Source organism: Sinohyriopsis cumingii, chromosome 17, assembly GCF_028554795.1.
Source record: "Sinohyriopsis cumingii isolate HCF-2022 chromosome 17, ASM2855479v2, whole genome shotgun sequence".
Lineage (NCBI taxonomy): Eukaryota > Metazoa > Mollusca > Bivalvia > Unionida > Unionidae > Sinohyriopsis > Sinohyriopsis cumingii.
Genome location: NC_142977.1, coordinates 119,605,580 through 119,628,052, shown reverse-complemented (window position 1 = coordinate 119,628,052; position 22,473 = coordinate 119,605,580). Strand labels below are relative to the sequence as shown.

At 36.9% G+C, this 22,473-nt stretch overlaps 1 protein-coding gene across 4 annotated transcripts in view; it reads left to right on the top strand.

Moving 5' to 3' along the window:
• Positions 1-22,473, top strand: part of LOC149779754 (uncharacterized) — a 114,870-nt gene that overhangs the window by 67,249 nt on the left and 25,148 nt on the right. The window contains exon 1 of one of the 4 annotated variants that reach the window (XM_089940615.1): positions 4,185-4,366. The exons of 2 other annotated variants lie outside the window; for them this stretch is intronic. The gene's annotated coding sequence lies outside the window, so the exon portion shown is untranslated. Of the gene's footprint in view, positions 1-4,184; positions 4,371-22,473 lie in introns of those variants that run through there. One more of the 4 variants, XM_089940614.1, reaches the window with a different exon arrangement.

Here is a 22,473-nt window from a genome sequence, read left to right as displayed (position 1 = left end):
ATTTGATTTTGTTATGGTTTTTTTATACTAGGTCACTGATTGTGGCATTAAATTTGTACATAAATCTGGACCCTGCCCAAAAAGCCGTTAGACACCTGGTGATATGGTGTTACGTTCAACATTTTAATCGATAGCAAACTAGTAGTTTCCGAAGTAAAATGGACTCCACAATCCGTGAGTGCCTGTTCAGGCACTCCTACCCTCTTAAACATGTCAACAAGTGCCTTGGCGGCTCGCTCTGTTTCCATGGTTGATAATTCTGTTTTCTGTGCATCTAACTGCCAAATCCGTATGGATGAAGATTAATAGAATCCATGATGGGGTATGCACCGAGACAAGAAAATCCCAGTCAAGGGGTTATATTATGTGTCACCCCACTCGGCAAGCCTTGTGGGGAGACATATAATGCAACCCCACGACTGAGATTTCCTTGTCTCGGTGCAAATCCCAACATAGGTTCTTTTTCTCACCCAATATTTTCCTTTAATGTAAAAGGAACTCTTAATTTGTACAATATAGTTCACATGCAAATGTTTACATGCAGTGCATTAATACAAATATGTTATTGAGGACTGTGGCGCGACCGTGCCATCCGAGGTACACAGTTTTTATGCGTGAGCCAACAAAGCAACAACAGAAAACGTTCCTTTGTATTGAGATATTATCACATTTAATATAAGGATGTTTTATGAAATTAACAACAAATGGTTAATATTTATTACAAGAAAATGTTTCATTTGGATCAGTTCCAAATTAGAACAATTTATTTTAAATAATGAAACGGTATTGGGCCCACATCTCTATTGTAGTGGATAGGCTATATTAGTATAACGAAAAGTTAAATGTAGCATGAGTGTCCATGCTTGAGTTATTCACGGGTAATTAGAAATCAATGTCACTATCATATATAGCTCTCCTTTTCTTTGGAGGAGGTGAAACTGTTTGCGACAGACTTGTGTTATAATTAATATTGATTGTAAAAAATACCCCGCATATGAAAGACCTACTAACTACAGACCCTAGCCGATAACCACGTCTTGAAGTTTCAAGTTCAAGGTTTTCTAGGAAAATATATATTTTCTGTATTGTAAATATGGCAAGTGCTGCTGTTAGTAGTGGAAGGATCTGCTACAGCGAAATTTGCTTGTAGAATAACGTGTGGACGGATAAATGATTCTCTCTGGCTGGTAAGTGCATTTATTGTCATTACAGATGGCAGGCACGTGTTTGATTCAATTGGGGCACAAAGTGGCTGTTTAAAAAAAAAAAGCTATCTTTGCAAAAGCATCTTTGACATAACACATTTCTGGCTGTTACTAAGTTTTATGCAGTTGTTGAGAGAGCTGGGATGTTTGCGGCCAGTGATGTGTATAGCCTGAGTGTCTGGAACAATGTTTTATATTAGTTTCTGACATAGATATTTTCTCATGCTCGAGACTGTAGCGCGTTTAGAAGCCAAAACGGGCAAGTTTGCTCTCACAGCCATCTTTTTATTAGCAGGTCAAGTTTTGGGAAACCAAATGGTGCCCGTAAAAACCATTAATCATTTGGCCCAGGTGCATACACGTGAGTTACAGGGACAAGGTAAAAAGGATGGTCAGGGTTACAAAAATCACTTGGACGATTGTTCATAAAACATTTTTAGATATTTACAGGACATATATCTGGAAACAGAGGGTTAGCATACATCCTTGGTTTCTCATTTCTCCAGATATTCTTCTAGCCGTTTTATGTGTCCCAATGTTTAACGCTTGGTATTCACATTTTCCTGCTCGAAAACAGTATTTGTGACAAATTCTTCGTCCACTTCTATAAATCTGCTCTCTTTGACAGTTTCTTTGTTTTTTATTTCCAATCCTGATTTTGTTATTGTCTTCGACGAAAGTTGGTTGGGTTTAAGAGACACGTGTATTTCATTTGTTTCCCAGTCATCAAAAAGAAAGGAAAAATCTTCTGCCTCATGCACTGGTGAATTTTCGGAAATTACTAGTTCATGTTTAATATAATTTGTGAAACTTCCATCGTCCAAAAGCCTACTGTATACATGGATTAGGTACCCAGTGAGTGGTAACTATTTACAATTTTTTTCTAGCTACCTTTAAGAGTTAAGATGTTTCCTAGCTTGTAGTCTATTTTCTTTTTGTCTTATTTTATCGTTTTCTTTGCTATCATCTTTTTGTAAGTTATTTATTTATTTCCCAAAATGATAAACTATTTTACTACATGTCCCAAAGTGTTGGCGTTTGTTTGATCGGAAAACAACTCCATCAGGCCGAGCAGAAGACAACAATGGTTGCGTCCCTTGATAAAGTGGTACCTTGCTCGAGGACACCATAACTGAGACGACTGCTTTGACCACACTGAGATAGGAAAATTAAAGTTAGCAAAACAGGTAGATTATCTGTCGCCTAGGCGAGAAATATCTGTTCTTCCTGTCTGTGACGGGAAATATATAGTTATTATGGATACATTAAATTTGACATTTGGTTCCCTGGGAGTTTCTTTGACTTGTACTGCACGGTGAAACTTTAATTTCAAATGTTCTGAATTTATCAATGCATGCGTTATGTGTTGTTGGGGTGGTTAAATATTTTGATCACTCAATGCCGATGTATACGTGCATTAAGTCAAGTCAGAGTATCTTGTATACCCATAATAAAGCCATCTGAAATTTGTACCGTATGCCACCAAACAAAATGACAGGTCCGTAGAACCTTTGTCACGATTCTCAAATACCCTGGTTTCTCAGAACGAAGGCTTAAATCTGAAGCTGTATATAGCCCTGTCAAAGGGTATGGCTACATGTATGACAATTCTACAACCATTAGGGTCTATACAAACATGTGTCTGTACAATCAGTACAAACAGGTGACTCTACAATCAGTACAAACATGTGCCTGTACAATCAGTATAAACATGTTTATTTAAAATCAGTACAAACGCCATAATCAGTGTTTGTGTTTTCACTGGAAGCGCTTCACCACTCCTCACAAACTGTATTGTACAACCCTCTGAATGCACAATTCCAACATTGGAAAGTGTGTGTGTGTGTGTGTGTGTGTGTGTGTGGTTTTGAATTTCTTTAACTTGATTTTATAGAAAAGAACAAGAACAAAAGAAACAACAACAACAACACAAAGCAGAATCATCGAGCAATTTGACAAGCTGAAAGAAAAAGTGACAGGTCCGACTGACACAGTAACGATCCTTGAAGTGATTGCTGAATTCATCTTGCAAGACATGATAAACACAGGCAGATATACAATGAAAGAAGTAAACTGTAATGAAAGTTAGATCTAATTTTTAACGAAGTGATAGAAAAGAGAGAAATAAGTAGATGTATGAACACTTTTCCTATCCAGTGAAAACATTGTTTTTCGGAATCGAATAGGAGGAAAATGAATAATTCCTGTCCAGATGTTGCAACTCTTTTCAGGAGAACTCGAAATATAACTTACGTCGCCTTGAACATTCCGATTTCTTGTGTTCATATTTACGTTTCCAGCGATCAAGATTGGCATGATTCAGGACAGTTGGTTCAAAGTCTAAAAGATAATGCAGGTCGAAGCAAAGCTCTACTACCAAAGTACAAGAGAAAAAATACAGGACAAAAGAAACTTTAGTGAAGGACAGACTGTACACTTATCGATATTTATGGAAATGATAGGATATCTAGGAAGGGTTAGTATTGCCTCGAACGATCTTTTGATACAAAATTGAAGTATATTCTAAAGGCTTAAATTATGAAAAATTTTAATACTTCTTAAAAGTGTCCTTTTGTTTTAGCTTTGGAAACATGGCATAAAAGAAATTTAGTACTTTTTACAGATTGATATGAGTATCGTATGGTCTATAGCAACGAATTTTTTTTAAAATAATATAAAGAGCGTGGTGGATTAACTGTATCATTCTGAAATATTACTGTATATCAAAAATCGATCATAAAACGTGTGGTATGTAATGTCTTCTTTGATGCAAATATTCTTTCTACTTATTTGTTGTTTGCTTTTTCAATGTACAAACATGCAATAATATTGCCAGGTTATGAATGGATACTGACTATGCTTTCTCGTAATGATCTTGAACTTGAAAAATAATCCAGGTGTATCTTTTTATGTGCGCAAATGACATATTGAAACTCCGTCATGCAGAACAAAGGTAGTGTGCATATACTCTGCCTTGAATGTTAAGTCTCAGTGCTTATTAATAACACAATGGGAAATGTGCGTTTCAGCATTTTGTCACATCAAATATGGCGGATGAAGAAATGTGCGCCATACCTGTTCTAGTAATGACAAGGAGAATAATTTGTCAAACCCCGGAGTACATCACAAACTGGAGTTAAATCTTTCGTTCAGTTTTTAAAGTAGGTAAGTGTAATTCTCTCTTTCACTTGTTCTATTCCTGTTTCTCTCTCACTCACAATTTGAGATCGTGCTAGAAAAACCCTTGAGAGTACTGCCTATTACGTAATTCATTCAAAAGGGCTAATCTCGATACTGAATTGTATCAGTCATTTTTTATATGCTGCTGTTCTTTCCGAAATAAATCTCCTTAGCAAGGAACCATACGTTAATATCTTGTATGAGGTACGATTAAGAACACTGAGATTATTGTTGTTTGCAGGGGGTTGGGGTGGAGTGGGCCATGGTTGGGGTGAAGTAGGCTGGGCTATGGTTGGGTTGGAGTAGGCTGGGCTGTGGTTGGGGTGGAGTAGGCTGGGCAGTGGTTGGGGTGGAATAGGCTGGACTGTGGTTGGGGTGGAGTAGACTGGGCTGCGTTTGGGGTGGAGTAGGCTGGGATGTGGTTCGGGGTGGAGTGGGCTGTGGTTGGGGTGGAGTAGGCTGGGCTGTGGTTGGGGTAGAGTAGGATGTGGTTGGGGTGGAGTAGACTGGGCTGTGGTTGGGGTGGAGTAGACTGGGCTGTGATTGGGGTGGAATAGGCTGGGCTGTGGTTGGGATGGAGTAGGCTGGGCTGTGGTTGGGGTGGAATGGGCTGTGGTTGGGGTGGATCAGGCTGGGCTGTGGTTGGGGTGGAGTAGGCTGGGCTGTGGTTGGGGTGGAGTAGGCTGGGCTGTGGTTGGGGTGGAATAGGCTGGACTGTGGTTGGGGTGGAGTAGACTGGGCTGTGTTTGGGGTGAAGTAGGCTGAGCTGTGGTTGGGGTAGAGTAGGCTGGGCTATGGTTGGGGTGGAATAGGCTGGGCTCGGGTTGGGATGGAGTAGGCTGGGCTGTGTGTGGGCTGTAGGGGTGGAGTGGGCTGTGATTTGGGTGGAGTAGGCTGGGCTGTGGTTGGGGCGGAGTAGGCTGGGCTGTGGTTGTGGTGGAATAGACTGGGCTGTGGTTAGGGTGGAGTAGGCTGGGCTGTGGTTGGTGTGGTATGGGCTGTGGTTGGGGTGGAGTAGGCTGGGCTGTGGTTGGGTTGGAGTAGGCTGGGCTGTGGTTGGGGTGGAGTAGGCTGGGCTGTGGTTGGGGTAGAGTAGGCTGGGCTGTGGTTGAGGTGGAATAGGCTGGCCTGTGGTTGGGGTGGAGTAGACTGGGCTGTGTTTTGGGTTGAGTAGGCTGGGCTGTGGTTGGGGTAGAGTAGGCTGGGCTATTTTTGGAGTGGAATAGGCTGGGCTGTGATTGGGGTGGAGTGGGCTGTGATTGGGGTAGAGTAGGCTGGGCTGTGGTTGGGATGAGTAGGCTGGGCTGTGGTTGGGGTGGAATTGACTGGGCTGTGGTTGGGGTGGAGTGGGCTGGGCTGTTTTTGGGGTGGTGTGGGCTGTGGCTGGGACAATCTTAATTACATAAAGTTTCATGGAAAATTTATTATACACGTGGCTCAGACGGAGCGATTGAAAACGAGTAAAATATAATACCCTTGAATGCTGTATTGTCACTGTACTTAATGCTTTCATCGGTACATATTAAACCCGTTCAGTTATTGCTGAGTTGATACAAATTGTGAAGGTGGCTCTATATATATTCCTATAAAAATAGAGCGTCCGCCTCGGATGCGGGAGGTCGTGGGTTCGATCCCCGGCCCAGTTATACCAGAGACTTTCAAAAATGGTACTAACAGTTGCTTCGCATGTCGTTCAGGATTAAGAGGTTAGTGTTTGGACTGGTCGGCCTGGTGTCAGGATAATGTGACTGAATGGGACATCATACTACATGTCTGCGGCATGATGCCACAGTGCTAGACATCACTATAAACTGTCACAATGCAGACATCGCAGCGATATGACTGAAGAATTGTTAAAGCTACGTTAAAAATCAAAATGACATCTCACCACTTCCTATAAAAAAAATTACAAAAATTATCCATCCCATCGCGTATTCGTCAATAAACCGCCTTTGGCGGATGACCAAGATTATAGTACCATGGGGGAACAACTCTATATTATCACGGTATTTGCCTAACATAAGTATGGTGGCACGCACGTATTATAATAACATAAATTTCAACGTACCGATAAAAATGAATATCCACGCTTGCACTGGCTAAATATTTCCACAAAATAAAGGATCCAATGAAATAAGCAACGTTTTGTCAATTTTGGTCGATACTGGTTACCATGGAATGAAATTCCTAGCGTAGCCTGATAAATACATGTACGTCGCCATCGGTATATGATCTATAATCATCACGCATCAGACGATACACTAGGGAATATTTCGTAATAAAGACCAATGCGGATCAAATTAGTTTGAAAGAGTTTTGTACTTGATGATTAATGCTGAGGCGCGTGGCGCACAAAACTGGTCCAATCAGAACGTTGCCGATTACATTTTAATATCATATTCCAGAATTCCAAATACACGTGTTGTATCAAAAATGCTTGTCCTTAAAGTTCCCTTTTCTACGTTCAGATTTTAGATTGCATCTATTAAATTAAACAGTAGCAGTTGAAAGTTCTATTTTCTTTGTCGAGGTTTTAGATTGTGTCTTTGGATTTACACTCATTGATTGAAATTTCAATGTCATACGTCGAGAATTCCTAATTTACGTATTGGTTGAACGAGTTTATGTTGAAAGTTCTATTTCATATGTTGAGTATTTAGATTTCATCTGTTGAATTACACAGCCCTGGTTGAAAATTCGATGTCTAAGGTCGAATTTTTAGATTTTATCTTCTGAATTACACTGCAGTTGTTGAAAGTTTAATGCCATATGTCTCGAATTTCAATTTACCATGTTGAATCACATTGATTGAGCTGAAAGTTCCATTTCGTGTGTTGGGTTGCTAGATTGTATCTGTTGAATTACACAGCGGTGGTGGAAATTTTATTGCGCTTGTCAGAATTGCTATTTTTATATGGTGAAATGAGATGTTGGTTTTAAAAGTAACATTACACAATGTCCACTTTAACAATTCAAACTAATATCGAGTATTAAGATACATTATTCGTGTATTCAATTATGAGGCACCATTATATTTCATGCATTTATAGTTTAAAAACTACCATTCACAGGTCGAGAATTACTATGAATTTCTTTGCTTGAGGTCGCGCTCGTCAACGGATCGCGTTATATTTAAACTTCTCGATGAAATTCAACAGATGAAATCTAAATACTCGCCGTCTGAAATGGAGCTTTCATCAAAAACAGTTACGTTCAACGTGTGAATTAGGGATTCTCGACAAATGATATTAATTTCAAACACTGCTGTGTACTTCAAAATATACACTGTAAAACGTCGACATAGGAAATAGAACATTAAACCACCACTGTATAATTCAACACATAAAATCTAAACTCTTGATCTTGAAAATGGAACTTTAAGGACATGCAATTTGATCCATCACGTGATATTGGATTTCTCGACATACAACATCGAAATTTCAACTGCGACATTCTCGTTTGATCAGCTTTTGTCCTCTACGGCGCCTCATACAATGCAATTGCATGCACATTTCAATAGCAAAATTTTCATTGTTTTTCAGTGTAGAATTATAAAACATTTACATATTTTTGAGGTAATTGTGTTCTGACAGATTTGCGTCCTTCCTGGCTAAAGAGTTACATCTGTAAACAAACGATAGACGGCGCTGTTCAAAATTATTCGGGAAATCCTATTTGCTGCGATAATACAGCGCCCGCGATAATACAGCGTTGGAATATAAGTAACTGACGATTGCCTTGCAAAGTGACGGCCAATATCTGAAATTTAACAATGTCAAAGCATTCTGCATCAAGTTAAATAAAACACCTTGATATATATATATATATATATATATATATATATATATATATATATATATATATATATATATATATATATATATATATATATATATCTGTCTGTGTGTGTGTGTGTGTGTGATACAAATTATGTGGCAAGGCAAATCTTTGTTTAAAATGTCGGCAAGTGATGAGACGATTCCAGTTGAAAGCTTTACATAATTTCGTTAAACTATTTAAACTGTTCTTTTGAAAGGTTTGTGGCGCATGCTTCATATATGCAATGATTTTGGAACACTGTCAATACAAACACATATTTGGGAACAATGTAAATACCTCTATTCAATTTGGAACAGTGTAAATACCGCTATTAATTTTGGGGCAGTGTAAATACCGCTAGTCATTTCAGAACAATGTAAATACGGCTATTCATTTTGGACAGTATAAATATCGCTATTCATTTTGGAACAATATACCGCTATTCATTTTGGAACAATTTGAAAGAATATACCACTTTTCATTTTGGAACAATGTAAATACCACTATTCATTTTGGAACAATGTAAATACCACTATTCATTATGGCCAATGTAAATATCACTATTCATTTTGGAATAATGTAAATACCGCTATCTATTTTGGAACATTGTATATGCTGCTGTCTATTGGAACAATGTAAATACCGCTATCTATTTTGGAATAATGTAAATACCTCTATCTATTTTGGAATAATGTAAATACCGCTATCTATTTTGGAACACTGTATATACTGCTATCTATTTTGGAACAATGTAAATACCGCTATCTATTTTGGAACACTGTAAATACCACTATCTATTCTGAACAATCTAAATACCACTATCTATTTTGGAACAATCTAATTACCGCTATTTTGGAATAATGTAAATATAGCTATTCATTTTGGAACAAAGTCGAAACTGATACAATATTCAGTGTAATATACAACTAAGGGCCTTGTCAATGTTCTGAAACCACTGTGCTCGATTACAGACAATCCCCAATAATATCCCAAAAGTTTCATGCCTGTATCTCTAAAGGTGTCAGAGTAAATAAATTACAAAACCTCAAGGCACCATAAACAATGTGCTTTTCATTATAAGGTATGTAATAATAATAATATAATAACAATATCAACTCAACACACAGTGGCTTAACCATCTCACCACGGGCTTTACATCAAAAGTTTTGTAAACCCACCCCACCCCACCTCACTGTCACATTATTTTTTTTCCTGGTTGGACCCGGCCCACAAGGCGACTAATACCTGCTACTACGGTAGTTACGCTACTGTCAAGTTGTTGTTGTTGTTGTTGTAGGGTTTAACGCCATTTTTCAGCACACGATGGCTATACATGGCGGCCAGTATTATTGGTGGAGGGAGAACCCGGGAAATCCCCGGAAAGAACTACCGACCCTCGAGAAGCTACTGACAAGCTTTCTCACATAGCCACATTGGCCGAATCCGAGACTCAAACCCACGCAGACAGAGGTGAAGTGGCAGTGATCCGTAACGGAGAGCGCTTTAGACCACTCGGCAACTCGAGGCCCCCTCGACACCAAGTACTGAGAAAGAATTCGGTTGCATCATATTCTCAGGAAATGGATTTATGTATTGTATACCTCGGATCTTAATTATACCGTGGTCTGAAAAACACGGAAACAATGGTGACACATCAGTGTTAAGGATCAAATGGCTGATAGCAAGGTTTGCAGCATTTAGGCACATTCAACCAAGAATTTAAATTTAGAAGGGAGCTGTTAGATTCCTATTTATTTAAAAATTGTATTAAAAAAAATCAGTTCAAATCGTAGTATTTTTCATTCCAGAACTATGGTGTAGGAAGTTGTAGCTTTTTAGCCATTGCTCCTGCGTAATTGAGCCTCCTTGTTTCCCATCACGTCAACGGTTTCTATGGTAAAGTGGGCACTCCCGAGAAGCTTCAGGGTTGTTTACGAATTAGGCGGATGTTATGCCACGCGCAATGACCTAATGATTAAAAATAGCCCCGACGTGAGCAGTATCTTAAACTCTATGGACAATCCTTTTAACATGGCGACTAAGGTTCACTTAGAAGAGCTAAATCGTTGTGAATGTCTTTGACATGTGTTGCATTAGTTTTACTTCACTTTAGTCCTACGATCATGAATTGCAACGGAAACAATAACGTATTTTCACCTGTATGAAGGCAGTGTCGTTAATTCAAGCGTTTGGAATTTAATTATTGTTTTTACTTCGTTTGGTACCGCAGATACGTTAGGATTGTACAAGAATGCCAGGAATCACATAAAATACAAGCGAAAATAACTTCATGATATATCAAGGCCTTACATCCTTCAAGCAAATAGTAAATTAATATACAGTGTAATGATAATGCAAATTTTTGTGATTAATAAATATTTAATCAGATTATCCGAACGTAGATAATCACTTTCTGTTTTGGAAAGGAAGGTTGGAGACGGGAGACCAGGACTAGTTTTCTTCTTATCTTCATAGTCTAGCCAAGCTGTTGAAAAATATATAGTCACTAACCAATGAACACAGAAAACGTATTCAATTTCCAATGTCCATAACGTAAATATAATCTTAAATTAATTTACATGTGTGGTAATCGGCAAATCACGCCCACATCTTATGAATGACGTATTCTGTAGGAAAAGTTGTTGTTTTGGGCCTAACGCCATTTTTGACCGCATAATATGCTTTATATCACGGCCAGCATAACCAGTGAAGGAAGAACTCGGGAAGCCCCTAGCAGGTTTTTTTACATACCTACATTGGCGAGCGCTTTAGACCACTCAGCACAGTTGTCTTAAAATAACCCTATTAGAGATATCGATGAATTTATTTCAGTTTGTGAGCATGTTGACACGATAACTCGATAATATTTTCTTTAAGGTATGAAAGTTTCGCACTGAAAATTTTTAATCTACCCAAAAATAAGGTCTTGGTTTCCATTTGGATATGTAGTTCAAATCTCAAACTGTAACGAAGGGAGCTAAACTGCGAGTATCACAGCTGATATAAAATATTCCAAATTTTTGCGTTACCAAACACATCACTCAAAGTCACCGAACAATGTCATTACATTCTGACTTTAGAAGTCGGGCAGATGTTTATATGAAATGTATTTGTGTACAGCGATTGCATTGAAAGGGGAGGCAAATCTTGTAAGCCACTTCGCCTTGTTCACGGGAATCAATAATCATTGCGTTTAAGAAACCAAGCAGTCCCTTTCAGTGTTAATGAAATCTCGGGTTAAATATTGTATTAGTTGTGGTCGAATAAGTCTCTTCAACAATATGCTTCAATGCATCGTATTAAAATCAGTCAAACTTTGGAGAAAATGGACACAACTTGTATAAAAAGGAGCAAACAAGTTTATAATAAATAAATTGCCAATTTAGAGACGCAAAATACAACACACAACTGACAGCGATCATGCAGTCTCATTTAGCGATCTATTTTTCTCTGGTTTGATGTACACGGATTGTCAAAATGGGGGAGGTGATGAGATATTTTTTATGCAAACTTTAGAGTTAAATCTCTTTATTTTTCATCCTCCGACTTCAATAATTGCAATCATATAGTTCCACTAATAACAGCAGAGAATTGTAAATCAAACATTTATGTACTCGAATTATGGCGGAGGGGTTGAACGGGGACACACATTATTAATAGCGCGGCTGGGGAAATGCATTGCTAAGCATTGAATAAGGCAATCCATGGATAACTGATTTTAAAATCCATACCCTATCAAATGCTCTAAGCACATAAAATCGTATAATAGCGAAACAATGAGCGGTATAACACCAGTTAGCGAAATTATTATAGTTGATCACTGACCAATAGAAAGACAGACGTGTATCAGTGGTATTATAGTTGATCATGGGCAAATAAAAAGAAAGAGACGAGTGTCAGTGTTATTACAGTTGATCGTGGGCAAATAAAACGAAAGAAACCAATATCAGTGGTATTGTAGTAAATTTAGAGAATGTGCACTTGGTTATAGCGCCCCGTTTTAAGCAATTCTTAGATTTGTGTGATTACTTGTTTGATTATTGGAATTCGGCGCCATGAAAATATTCCTGGCCCGAACTAATGAGCTAATTAATAGGAGCAAACGTCACGGAGTGAAGTGTTAGTGTGTTTCCATGATGTCCTGGTTCACTAGTAGTGAATTCCGACCAAAACCGAATGAATGTCCCTGTCGTAAAATAGTACATATTAAAATCTAGTGGTATACATTGGTAGTGTGACTGCAAGGACAGTACTTACGGTATTAAACCGTTAAATTACACAAGGGAATAAATAAAAAGGGACTTGGCAGACACCGTTTATGTCGACATGTGGGCGAATATGGTGCAGTTATTTCGGCGAAATGTGCCTGGAAAGCATACATTGACTGGCCTAAAGTGGCGGAGTTAAAATAGTTCCCATTGTTAGGGAGTACTCATATATGTTCTAAGGCGTGAACGGTTGGTGGTACGGAAACATAATGAAGCCAAAACACGCAGATGTACGGTTGATAGATTGTTGGCAGTTTGGTTTATCTGTGGTCTTGCATTAATTAGAGGAAAATTTAGGTATAGAATGGACACGTCGGACTTTCTAATTTACAACTGAGGTTCTTTGGAAGTCTTTGGAAAGTCGGGGTAAACTTATGACTTCTAGCGAAAATCGCGCCTGGGGTTTGACAACCGCTCGGTCAAGTAAATACCCGTGTGCGTGTGACAGTATTATAGTTGATTATGGGCAAATAAAAAGAAAGAGACTAATACCAGTGTATCATAGCTGATCATGGGCAAATAAAAAGAAAAAGGCAAATATCATTGTATTTTAGTTGATCATGGGCAAAACAAAAGAAAGAGACGAGTATCAGTGTATTATAGTTGATTTTGGACAAATAAAAAGAAAGAGAGGAGTATCAGTGTATTATAGCTGATCATGGGCAAAAAAAAAGAAAGAGACGAGTATCAATGGTATTATAGTTAATTTTGGACAAATAAAAAGAAAGAGACGAGTTTGAGTTGTATTTTAGTTGATCATGGGCAAATAAAAAGAAAGAGACGAGTATCAGTGTAATTGTTGATATGGGCAAATGAAAAGAAAGAGACGAGTATCAGTGTAATTGTTGATATGGGCAAATGAAAAGAAAAAGACGAGTATCACTGTATTATAGTTGATCATGGACAAATAAAAAGAAAGAGACGAGTATCGGTGTATTATAGTTGATCATAGGCAAATAAAAAGGAGTATAATAATATCAGTGTATTATAGTTGATCAGGGGCAAATAACACGAACGACGAGTATCAGTGGTATTACAGTTGATCATGGGAAATGAAAAGAAAGAAACGAATATTAGTGTATTATAGTTGATCATGGGCAAATAACACGAACGACGAGTATCAGTGGTATTATAGTTGATCATGGGCAACTAAAAAGAAAGAATAATATGAGTGTAATGTAGTTGATCATGGGCAAATAAAACAATACTATCTCAGTGTATTATAGTTGACCATGGGCAAATAAAAAGAAAGAGACTAGTAACAGTGTGTTATAGTTGATCGTGGGAAAATAAAAGGAGAGAGACGAGTATCAGTGTATTATAGTTGATCATGAGCAAATAAAAAAAGAGACGAGGATCAGTGTATTATATTTAATCATGGGCAAATAAAAAGAAACAGACGACTATCAGTGTATTATAGTTAATCATGGACCAAAGAAAACGAAAGAGACCAGTATCAGTAGTATTATATTTGATCATGGGCAACTAAAAAGAAAGATAATAGTATTAGTGTATTAGAGTTGAACATGGGCAACTAAAAAAAAGATAATAGTATCAGTGGTATTATAATTGAACATGGACAAATAAAAAGAAAGAGACTAGTTTCAATGTATTATAGTTGATCATGGACAAATGAAAAGAAAGAGACGGGTATCAGTGGTATTATAGTTGATCATGGACAAATAAAAAGAAAGAGACGAGTATCAGTGTATTACATTTGATCATGGGCAAATAGAAAGAAAGATAATAGTATCAGTGTATTATAGTTGATCATGGACAAATAAAAAGATAGATAATAGTATCAGTGTATTATAGTTGATTATGGACAAATAACAAGACAGAGACTAGTATTAATGTATTAGAGTTGATCATGGACAAGTAAAAAGAAAGAGACGAGTATCAGTGGAATTATAATTGACCATGGACAAATAAAAAGAAAGAGATTAGTTTCAATGTATTCTAGTTTATCATCGACAAATAAAAAGAAAGAGACGGGTATCAGTGGTATTATAGTTGATCATGGACAAAGGAAAAGAAAAAGATTAGTTTCAATGTATTCTAGTTGATCATCGACAAATAAAAAGAAAGAGACGGGTATCAGTGGTATTATAGTTGATCATGGACAAATGAAAAGAAAGAGACGAGTATCAGTGGTATTATAATTGATCATGGACAAATAAAAAGAAAGAGATTAGTTTCAATGTATTCTAGTTGATCATCGACAAATAAAAAGAAAGAGAAGGGTATCAGTGGTATTATAGTTGATCATGGACAAATGAAAAGAAAGAGACTAGTATCAGTAGAATTATAGTTCATGTTCAATGGAAGCGAATTCTTCAGTTTCAAAACTAATTTTTGGAAAATAACAAACGATACAAATAGAAACAACGTATGAAACATATTGACTTAATTTGTTGGAGAAATGTCTGAGTCTTAAGTTTTATATTTTATTTGTTTTTTCAGATAAACGTGATTATCATCCACAGTCTTTACTTTTATAATGAAAGCATATCTGAGAATAATAACGTGAAAGAATTGGGAAAAAAAGAAATTCTGAGTTTAATCAGTGGAAAGACTTATATAAATACCCAGCCATTCCGTAGCCATTGTTGTTGTGGTATTAAGACAGTATACGTACTGGAATGTCCTTCATAATGTCTTGGTGAATTTAATAATAACTTAACAATTTGACCTGCTTTATGTAAATCATTATTTCAATATAAATGGTTTGGTGTTTCAGCTATAAAAATAGAAAGCGAGCACACGAGATAAACAGCGCAACCATCTTTCTGCAGATACATCTTTGCGCCAATAGACAGACAAGTACTCGTTGATATTCAATAGTTCATTGTTATATGGTAGATATAGCTCATGATGGAACGTTTATATATAAGTATGGTGGAAAGACATTTTGTTCATTCCACGTGCAACACTAACTAAATATACACCAAAGGAATGTGGAAGAAACTAGAACGATACAGAAAAAGAACTGAGAATCAAAAGAGTTAAAATATGAAGGGGGGGGGGGGCACATTATAGGGAAACAAACAAGAAAACTATATATAGGAGCGTACATGTGCCGTAAGTTATCCTGTAGTTGATGTATGAAAATGAAATGAAGGACTTAATAATATTTTTTTATATAAAAAAACACATTAGCAATGCAGTGTATCTTATCCGTGTCCTGCAGTTTAATGTTCCATTAAAACTAGAAATTGACTTGGAAAAAACAATCGCACACCTGCATTTAAATAATAACAACACTTTCAGATTTTTTTGATAGTGATGATTGCGAATAAATAGAAAGCACAGTGATGTGGAATTCTGGCAGACTCAGCCTAATTTGGCAGTATGAATGGCACGATCCTGATGTTTAATATCATATCAGTATCCAACAGATCAAAGTGTACTAATGTACAGGGTGTGTTGACAATAAATCCTTTGTCATCGGAGGTGCAGTGGATGTGATGACAAAGAATAATTTTTTGTCTTAGGTGCAGTGGGTGTGACGACAAAGAATACTTTGCCTTTTTACCTTCACTTTAAATAATGGATTTGGGATGTAGACTGTATCTGAGCGAGCAAGTAATATTGTGTCATTTGATACTGAATGAACAATGTATAAAATACTACCTACTTTGCACAAAATTGCAAGTGTTGTTGATACTGAAGCGCATTTTGTTATTATATTATTGTGTAACATAATGTACTAATATCGGATTACCCTGACAAATGTTTCATTGGTTAAATCACATCGTTAATTGGCCATATGCTTGTATTACATTCTGTTTAATTTTTCTATGACTTACACTAGACAAACCAATGAATGTGTCAGTATTACCTTATTATTTGTTACATTTATAAGGAACTGCTTACCTTGGCTGTTGTTAAATACGACGCTGAACTTCATTCGTTAGTTTGTTGCATTTATTTTGTTGTTAATTTAACCATGATTTATTATGGGACTTAATTCACAGTGTTCTTCACATCGAATCATTTCCTACATGTAGTTTATTTTGTTTTATGTATCATTTTGGTATCATTAACATCTTCACTGATATTATTCTGAGAGCACAGGCGTCAATCAATACAATGTTTGTACCTATTTAGTAATGAATAGCTAATGAAGTAATTGACTGAATTAAGAATGAAAATTAGTGCATTTTAAATACTAGAACTCGTTTTGAACGAAAAATTGATACTTGACTTATCTGCCTGTGTTTATTTTACTCAAGGTTACTTTACGGTCTCGTACAGGTTGTCTAAAGTCTAACTTTATAATAATTTATCATCGATGATTCTTATGACGATTAGGACTGAGGTGGATTTGGGTCGTGATGGTGATGCTAACGTAAAAACCACTTTTATGGCTATCTTTCTTGTCGGTCATATGGTTAACTGGTGACGATAGTTTGAGCTTTATGTGTTTTGGATTTTTTTAACATAGTTCATTTGTTCAGTCATATCGTTAAGATTTATGCAGTCTGACAGTTTAAAGTGCTGGTTAGCACTGGGGCGCAATACCGCAGAAACATATTATCATGTCCCACCCTAAAACTAATCTCTTCATGATGATCGCCAAACGAGGCAGCTGCTAGCATATTTTTATTTAGCCTATTGGTATGACTAGGCCTGGGTTCCTATCAGCGACCTTTCGCATCCGGGCACTAACCATTATGCCACGGGAGCGGTTCCCTCTGCAGTTTGTATGCGCACTCTGATGTAAAATGTTTGTTACCACGGGATGGTTACGTTGTGTTTCCATTAAGTTATGAAGAATTTTCGTCGTCTATTTCAAGGCAGCGCATATATTACCAACTTACGCATAGTTATCCATTGTTCTCTTATCTGACTTAAGTCTTTAGAACCCTCTTTGCTTGTAATGTTTGCAAAACATCTACATTGATTTTTATATGATATTCCTCACCCTGAGTGTTAAGTACATTATATATTACGTTATATATTTCATAATCTCCACCTTTATATGCAGATTGTGCATATATTTGCTGAAAACAAGCATCATTGATGTCAATGCAAGAATCTTGTATTATTTTGCAAGGCTACATTGTTAAAAAATTGGCAAGCTTTCTCTTGATTGGTTAAATTGACCTAAATATGGTTCAGTACTTTGCACTTATTCATTATGCTAATGCTACTAGTAATAGTCGTTCCTTAAATTGGTTTTAGCAAATTTTTATTTACAAACTATGAAAAACGTTTGACATAAGTATAATATATATATATATATATATATATATATATATATATATATATATATATATATATAGAGAGAGAGAGAGAGAGAGAGAGAGAGAGAGAGAGAGAGATGCTTCATTTTACCGTGATCAACTTGTGCAATACTCCGTAAGAAGTTAAATTCACTATCATGATATACACTCTAGAGCTATTTATTCTGAGACCGTTAAGGTCAAAACAGCTTCTCGAAACATGATTTAATCCTGAACTGGCATCCATGTAAGAGATGATGTAGGTGTTAAAATATCCTTAACATAAAAATCACCCTGGCTGCCCTATTATTAAGCTGTATAGTCTCTGCATGTAACATGAATTACGTGGGTCTACCCGCACAGAGTAGCAGTTAATACAATTTGGAAAAAGAAATGGATTGTATATTTTTGGGGTCAGCTGATAAAATATACAACCTCTAATCATTGTTTTCATTCCAAGTGTTTTAGATGTTTTAATAGAGTTTCAAAGTAGTCAAACCATCTGTCGTGCAGTTTCCTGGTATATCGTAAATTATCGTTATAAGACTCACCACCTGATATACTTTTACACTTTTAGAATGGATTAAGGATAACTTTTAGAATGGATTAAGGATAACTTTATAAAGTAGCACCAGCTTTATTGCACTGAATACGACACACAGTTGAAGAGCAGTCAAACAATGGAACCTACAAAGAGATTACAGCTACAGGCAATTGCAATACAAGTATAAAAGCAAATAACACATTATCCCAGAACACAATAGAACATCGAACGCTTATGAGTAACATCTCTGGTGAGGGCATTTCTATTTATTTCATTATTCTAATGAATTACAAACGGAAGTGAAAGGAAGATTCTAAGATGCTTTAGTAGGTTTTATCATTAACATTTATATCATCTCTATCAGCATTGAGTCATGATAACATTCACACGTATCAATTTTACAAAGGCAACAGACGAAAATCAAAACGCAGAAATGAATGCTAAAATAATGGATGTTTTATATAAGAGTTTTTTGACACATTTGGTTCTGTAACGACCGCTCCGGTGGCCTGGTGGTTAGAGCGTCCTCCTCGGATGCCGGTGGTCGTGGGTTTGAACCCCGGCCGAGTCATACCAAAGACTTACAAAAATGGTAATAACAGCTGCCTCGCTTGGCGCTCAGCATTAAGAGTTAGTATTAGAACTGGCCGGCCTGGTGTCAGGATAATATGACTGGGTGGGACATCATGCTACATGTCTGCGGCATGATGTCCCAGTGCTAGACATCATTATAAACCGTCACACTGCAGACATCGTAGCGATATGAATGAAACATTGTAAAAGCTACGTTAAAAAATATCCAAAATCCTTGGTCCTGTAAAAAATGTGTGACAACTGTTGTCACTACCGGTGTGCCAGTCTGTTAAGCACTGAAGTTTTTCAAAGAAACAGCAGAAGATACGTAATCGGCTAAATCATGTTATTTGACAGCTGTACAAGCTTCGACTTGCCTGTGGTTTTGAAATATCTGTTTATAGATGGAACCTTAACATCTCGTTTACTGTTTACATTAGTCTACATTTATCAAGTGTTCGTCAGCGAAAATATTTTGTTTTTATTTGTTGTTCAAGGTCAGAAAAAGAAAAGGTATTACAGGCAGTAATTTAATAATATATATCCAAATCATAATTCCTGGCACGTTCATGTTTGTTCCAATTCAGTTGTCTGCGGTAAGAGCCTGTTGATTGAGGAACCAGTAATTTCCTCGTTTTATCTGACTCAATATATCTCCTTCGATATTTTTTAATTCTAGCTCCATTCAAGGAAAATACTTTAAACTTGTTACTATAGTGATATCTTTGTTCATGTATTCATTGGTATGTTCTAGGTTATGGACCCTGTTTCTAGCTCACTCCCTTTGTAGTCCTCACTCATAAGGATTGAGAATAACGACAGGTACTATTAAATTTGTTTTCTGCTCTTCGCCGTTAGGAATCGTTCCGGAATCCAGCGCTTGCGTATTACTACTCAAAGACTTTCGATTGTTCCAGTTTTATTGCACTTACTTTCAACATAGTTGTAAGACTAGTTTCAGGCACTATAAATGTTATATATAATAGAGCATAACCTACTTTGTCAGCAACTTAAAACCATTTTCATTAATTTTATCATTTTGATGAAAACAGTAAACAGAATATGTGGAATATGTAAACAGAATATGTGGAATATGTAAACAGAATATGTGGAATATGTAAACAGAATATGTGAAACAAAACTGAATAGTATTCTAATATTGGCAAATCACCAAACAATATAACTTTACAAAAAAGTTGGCTTCATGTAGAGTCGTTCTAAATGGATAACTTGGACTTTATTTTACAAGAGTTTAATCAAACTCATGTTAAGATAGTACAATATATTTCAATGTTGCCTTAATGTCATATTGAAAATCAAATTAAAACAAATTAGAAAAATCAATTATGGGTTTGGTTTCAGAAAAATTATTATAGGTGTTTCGCCAATATATATATATGTTGGTTATGTCAGTAAACTTTTCAAAAATAAACAGCGAAATAAATTACTGTAATACATTCAACTAGAAATGACTGGTGATGCACAGTAACAAATGGCACTTAACAATAATTAAAACTCAGGGTCTAAGCAATACGTTACTCAAAATTATTTATTTATTTATTTATTTATTTATTTATTTATTAAGGTATCTTTTTATTTATTTATGCTGGATGAATGTGGGTCCCCACAAGCCGATTAATTTCTTTATTTATGCTGGATGAATGTGGGTCCCCACAAGCCGATTAATTCATTTATTTATGCTGGATGAATGTGAGTCCTCACAAGCCCATTCATTTTTTTTAATTTATTTATACTGGATGAATGTGGGTTCCCACAAACCAATTAATTAATTTATTTATTTATGCTGGATGAATGTGGGTCCCCACAAGCCGATTAATTTCTTTGGCATTTCTATAAATGCAGATAATGTCGAGTTGCTTCTTCAAAATTTGTCAGAGGCTTAATTGTTTCTCCGTCCACCCCCACCCCATGTGTTCGAAAGCGCTATATATAATAGCATTTTTAGCGGCTTATCTGTACGCCGATAAATAATAAAAAGGTAATAACAGCCATGAATTTATTTCAGTTACACAGACACAAAAATTGCATATTGTCAATGAACATGTCAAAGATGCTCTTCACGGACAGATAGCAAGCAAGTTGGGGCCCCGAGTGGCCGAGTGGTCTAAAGCGCTCACCGTTCCGGATCACTGCCATCTCACCTCTGTGTGCGTGGGTTCGAGTCCAAGGCTCGGCTAACGTGGGTATGTGGGAAAGCCTGCCAGTAGCTTCTCGTAGGTCGGTGGTTCTTCCCTGGGTTTTCCAGGGTTCTTCCTCCACCAGTTATACTGGCCGCCATGTATAGCCTATCTTGTGCTGAAAAATGGCGTTAAACCCTAGAATAACAAAGCAAGCAAGTATTTATATTCATGCAATAACTGAGCCTTTCTTATGTACGCCGAATAGACAGCTGAAATATTATTTGTTATTAATTGCACTTGTGTGCAGATATCATTAACATTTTCATATTCCGTACTGCGTTAAGGTAAGGGGCTATACAATTGTATGCCCTATTTTCACTGTTCCAAACTAATCTGGATTACCTTTATCTGAGCCTTACTGTTTGTTTTCTTTCGTAGTGTACTTACGTGGACTTTCAGTGAGAAAATCCCATATTCATCATTAGCTGTAAATCATTATGAGCATTTAACAAAAAATAGTCTATCTCTAACGTACAATTGTATCATTACGGTCGGAACATGTGTCGGTACTGGTCAACAGGAGTGTAATGAAGGTTTATCAACTGGGGATTGTTGCATGGAAAATACCGCTGCGTGAGAGTAATCGAGATCATACCACCCTGGGTGTCACTAGAAGCAATCTCAATATATAACCATGCAACTCTTGCGTCGTCGAGGCTTATGCATCATAACTCCCACTGGCGTTACATGTCAGATAAACCAGAACCATCGGGTCCTGAACGCAGAAATCGTTCATCCCCTAGAGTCTTATTAACATCTTCACGCCAACCGAGAACAGTTTCAAACACAACTGCAAATATCAACCGTTGTAGTGTAGTCATGTTCACGTATGTAGATTTTAGGATCGCGTTTAGACATCAAGGAAATCCTTCATCATATCTCTTCATGTACAGATTCAATCTCCTGTTCACCAGTGGAAAGCTATATTACCTTCCGGTTTGCACCCGAGTTAGATGATAACGCAAGAGAAGCATTAGCAGTAAAGTCCTCTGACAGCCGCGATTGAGTATTGGACCAACTATTATAGACAGGCATCAATGCTTTTGCAATATCTAGGGTGCGAGATTGCCCTGCGTGGATTACCGATGGAAAGACCAAATAAGATTCTTGTTTCGTTGATTAGATTAAAATCGTCGAGGTGACTCTAGAGGATACATTTGCAACCACACGCAGCATCACGGCATTGATTTCTCGAAGAATCGCTTCAGAATGATTCGTAGATTCTTCAACTTGTTCGTACATCAACACGCGAAACGTTCTCGGATCCATCGTGTCACATTCGCAACCGCTGACGAATCGGCATGGCTTCATTGATAAATTTGGTGCGTTGTGCTCTGCGCGAACCATTTCCACGACTGTTTACAATCAATGCACAAGGTCGTTAGGGTCACATAGATCACCGAAACCGCCACCTTTCTTTGGTTGTTGCCGTTGTCCTTTTCTTCATTTATGTAT